The following is a 5366-nucleotide window of genomic DNA, read 5'->3' as shown; positions in this document are numbered from 1 at the left end:
AAGTCGGCCGCCCTGCGCGTCCCCGGAAGCCCGGGTCACCGCCCTGCGCGGGGCGAGCGAGGACGTGCGGCAACCTCTGCAAGCGTCTCTGGAGCAGCCAACTCTGTTCCTCCCCTGTTGTTGTCTCAGGTCTCCTCTAGCTCTCTTTCAAACAATGCTTTTCATTCTCACCATGGTGAGGGATGCCTGATAAAGTCATTTTAAAACTTTTGTAATTGGATGACAGCTAAGGAGGAGTCATGTTTCCTTACAATGAAGACATTTAAGTGCATGCTCCTGACATATGCAGCTCCATGCTGTTTGGGGACGAGAGGTTTTGGTTCTGGTCTATAGAGGTCTGTCTTTAAAGACTTGAGTTTTAATTGCTTATTCGTCATGAATGTTCATTTACTGAAAGTGAGATCAACACAACACTTGCTGTTCAAATAAACTGCTTGATTCTTGAAGGTGTAGAGATTTTCAACTGCAGTCTTAACCCAGGCCCGTTGGTAAAAACGTTTCTACTCATGTAACTCCCCTCCTCCCATCCCCCCCCCCCCAAAAAAAAATGTCTCACAAAACAGCAGCATATACCTCTGAAGACAGGAGGCAAAATAATGCTAGCTCTGTGAATTTTCTCTTCTCGTGCGAATCTATAACTGCCACAGAGCGACAAAGAAAGAGCTCAATGAGAAGACATACTCGTGTAACTTTTAAATACAATTCTTCTGGTGCAGCAAGATATCACGAATATTCAGGAAAACGTTTTCTCATTAATTCAGAAGACCAACCTAAAGTCTGAGACTGGAAATACTGATTCTTAATTTTCTATATTTGTGTATCATATTTGATATGATACGTGTATTTTTATCTTTATTTCAAAATTATTGTGCCATGAACTGACAAAAATAAATACGATAAAAAGGTGGACCTCAGTCTGGTGATGTGGTTCCTATCCATCTGCCTGTAATGTTCAAAACTGGACATTTTCTGAGAATGAACATGAGAGTGGCCAACCAACCATTTAGTCTTACCCTAAAGACTCAAGTGAAACTAAATGGTGAAGAAACCAATGAAAATACTGAATCAGAAAAGTGACGTATTTTCATTGGTTTCTTCACCATTTAGTCTCACTTGAGTCTTTAGGTTGTAATCATCATTCATAGGGTGAAATCAATGATTAACGCCTAATTGTCTTTACATTTAACACTACTGTTAAATGCTGTGCAGGATTTCCAGTGTCTTAAGAGGAAATAACCAAGGGCTAAACTCTGGTTTAGGTCACAATTGTTGAAGTGATTTTAATGTAAAAAAGCTCTATAATCCAAAATTCAGTGAAAATCCACAGTCAAAATCCAGAACCCCATTGCCTGCAACCCTGCAATGTATTTCTAATGAATGCTGTGCTCACCACATTTGTTTATGCTTACTCAATAGCATTCATGAATAATAAATGAGTTAAAGATCTAAACACAAGTTTTGCATATCAGTGTACAAGCACACGCTTTTATGGTTGAGGAAAAAAATTTCTACTTACTTGAGATCTAAAATTAGATATCCTTCGCAAAGTCAACAGTAAATGCTTCTTTGCTCACCCGGAGTTCGTGAGGACATTTATTCTGCAAATGATGCTAAAAATCAGATTATTTCCCCTTGTGAGCCACCTAGTTTAGTTTTGCTCTTTAGTAGCCTCAGCTGACAATTTTAAACCCATCTAGCAATTGTAAGCCAATATTCACCAGAGGAGAGGAATCAAGGAATTAGGTAGTTCAAATTTGTCAGTATGACATGGAAAAACAGTAACAAAACCTTAAAACAATATGCTTAATGTTGGTAGTGACATCATCCTATAGAAGTATTATGTATTCTCATTATTCAGGGAATATTGTATGCCACCTTAAGATCCTCACATTATTTTAAGTTCATTAGTTCATTTTGTGGTACCTATACATTCAAAGCACAGTCTTGCCCTGACCTGTATGGCTTAGTTCTTTGGAACATCATCCCATACAAGGAAGGGTAGCAGGTTCAATTCCTGGTTAGGGCAAATGCCCAGGTTGAGGGTTCTATGTGTGGTCGACATGGGGTGAGTATGGCAGGCAATTGATCAATATTTCTCTCACAGATTGATGTTTCTCTATCTCCCTTCCTCTCTCTAAAAATCAACAGAAAACACATCCTTGGGTAAGGATTAAATAATAATAATAGTAATAATAAAGCAGTGTCTTTATAAGCTATTAATATCCAAAAATATGTTAAGGTATGTGTTTCAGATCTTTAACTCATTTATTACTCATTAATATAATTTATTATTTAGTAAATACACACTATAATACATGCTGTTCCTCCATCTATAATTTAAGTGTTTAAAAAGAATTGCCATGAGCTGGATAGAAACAGTAGTGTTCACCTCTTTATTATTCAACTGTGGGAGGAAATTAGAGGTTAGATTGTGCTTAAATATAGGCAGTGTCAACTGAAGCATTTTGGAAGGTGGCACTCACTGCCACAATCTTTACAATAATTTTTGGTCATTTTTAAAAGTTAGTGTAAAGATCTTGCCATTTTTTAAAAATATATTTTATTGATTTTTTATAGAGAGGAGAAGGATAGATAGCTAAAACATCGATGAGAGAGAAACATTGATCAGCTGCCTCCTGTATACCCCCTACTGGGGATGTGCCTGCAACCAATGTACATGCCCTTGACTGGAATCGAACCTGGGACCTTTCAGTCCACAGACCGATGCTCTATCCACTGAGTCAAACTGGTTTTGGCTAGATCTTGCCATTTTAAAGCCATTTACATGAAGACAGGTGAAGATATAAATAGAGTTGAAGAAAATGGAGAAAATTGAGGAGGGCCATGGAAGGTTTTACTGAGCTATATAAGGACCGGATTTAAATCCATTAATCCAAGGTTATCAAACTCTATTGTGTAACCACAATATGGCAGTTTTTCTAGCTCTACCCTTATAAAGACTAAAATAAAAAATTGTACTTCAGTATATCTATAACTGTAGAGGGAGATCTAGTTTAACACATATACATGTGGACTCTGCCCTCCCACCTTTTCAAAATAAAAGGTGGGGTCAGCTTTTTATTTTTTAAAATTCTAAACTTAAAGAAAAATTGCAAGAATAAAGCAATGAACACCAAATGTTTGCCACACTTACCAACTCGTACCAGTTTACTATATTTGTTCTCTCTCATACTTACCTATGACTTTTTTCTGAAGTTTTTGAAAGTCACAGAGATAACAGTATCACTTCACTCCTAATAGTTTAGCATTACCTCCTAAAAACAAAGATATTCTTCCATAAAACCAAACAATCCTATTAGAACATGAACAGAATACATGAAGGAAAGACATTTTGCTGAAGAGGATATACAGTTGGCAATAAGCACATGAAAAGGTATGTAACATAATTAAATACAAATAAAAACCACCATGAAATATCACTATATATCTATTAGAATGGCTAAAATAAAAAATTGTGACAATACCAAATCCTGTCAAGGATGGGAAGGAACTACATCACTCATACATTGCTGGTGGGAATATAAAATGGTAAAGCCACTCCAGAAAAACAGTTTGGCAGTTTTTGTTTTTGTTTTTGTTTTTTAAGTGCAAATACCATATATTGCAGCAATTTTACTCCTGGTCATTTATCTGAGAAATGCTCACACAAAGACTTGTGCATGAAAGGCCATAGCAGCTTTTCTTACAATAATGAAAAGCTGGCAACAATTCAGATGTCTTTCAGTGGGTGAATGGTTAACCGGCACTACATTTATAGCACAGAGTACCACTCAATAATAATCATGAAGGATATGTTTATTAATATAAACACAGCCTAGATGAATCATTAGACTATCATGTTGAATGAAAGAAAATCTCCATGATTCTACATTTACATAGCATTCTTGAAAAGACAAAATTATAGAAATGGAGAACATGTTAGTAATTGCCAGAGATTAAGGAGGGGGTAGGGACAGGAGAGAAGTGCATGGCTATAAAAGGAGCACAAGAGAGATCCTGTGGTGATGGAAGTGTTCATATCTTGACTGTATGCCTGTCAATATCCAGGTTGTGATGTACTGTAGTTTTTCAAGGTGTTACCATTGAGAGACATTGGGGAAAGAGTACATGTATGATCTCACAACTGCATGTGAATCTATAATTATCTCAAAATAAAAATGAAAAGTTTAATAGTAAACAGAATAATTGCTAAAGGTAACATGGTATTCTGATTGGATCCTGATACAATAGAATGATGAGGTTACTAGATCTGTTTGAACCAATATGGAAAGATATTCAGGATATATTGCAAATGGAACAAGCTCATTGGAGAACATCATGTTGTTTAGTAACATCCTATTTGTATTTAAAAAGAACTATATATATATTAGCATGGTCTATATCTAGTGAGAGGTCTCTCCTTGGGTGGCAGATAGGAACCTTCTCAGTGTGTCCTCACATGGCTTTTCAAAACACATTAGTGTGTTAGAGTGGAGAGAGAGAGAGAGGTCTGGGGAAGGAAGGGAGGAAACTTAACTATAATTATTTCAAACACTAGTGGTCTGGTGCACAAAATTCATGCATGGGGCGAGGGATATCCCTCAGCTCAGCCTGCACCCTTTCCAATCTGGGACCCCTTGGGGGCAGTCGGAATGTCCAGGACTATTGGCTCCTAACTACTCACCTGCCTGCCTGCCTGATAGCCCCTAACCACTCTACCTGCTGGCTTGCTTGCCCCAACGGCAGATCCCCCTGCTGGCCTTCTCATCCCCAACTGCGCCCCCACCAGCCCGCCCACCCTCAACTGCCCTCCCCTCCTGGTCTGATCACCCCTAACTGCCTCTGCCTCAGCCCCACCATCATGGCTTTGTCAGGAAGTTCTCCCGTTCTAATTAGCATATTACCCTTTTATTAGTGTAGATTCCTAGAAGGACACATTTCTTCCAGAGAGAGTGCATAAATGAGAGAGAAGGAAACTTTTAAATTTTACTTGACATACTTTTGTTCAATTTATTTTGTACCATTGGCATACCAATATTTTGTACTGGTTAATAATGCAGATTTTGTAATCAAAGAAAACATGATAATTGCGAGAGAAACATCAAAAGTAATGTTCATCACTAACTACACATTTCCCCCATCTTTCAGGTAATTTGTGGACACTGTCCGGATAAAACATTTCTTGTTTTGAGGCAAACCATTCAGAGACTCAATTTTCCACTTCTTTGTACGTTTTGAAGTGCTGCTCAGAAAATCAGAACAAGTGGTAATCTGAAGGAGCAAAGTCTGGTGAATACAGCGGGTGGGTTAATACTTCCTGGTAAGATCTTTTAACGTGTCTTCAGCTGGTTTTAAAGTGTGTGATG

Source organism: Pipistrellus hanaki (assembly GCF_964339955.1).
Source record: "Pipistrellus hanaki genome assembly, chromosome: 2".
NCBI lineage: Eukaryota > Metazoa > Chordata > Mammalia > Chiroptera > Vespertilionidae > Pipistrellus > Pipistrellus hanaki.
The sequence above is the reverse complement of the archived record's forward strand: the minus strand, read 5'-3'. Positions refer to the sequence as shown.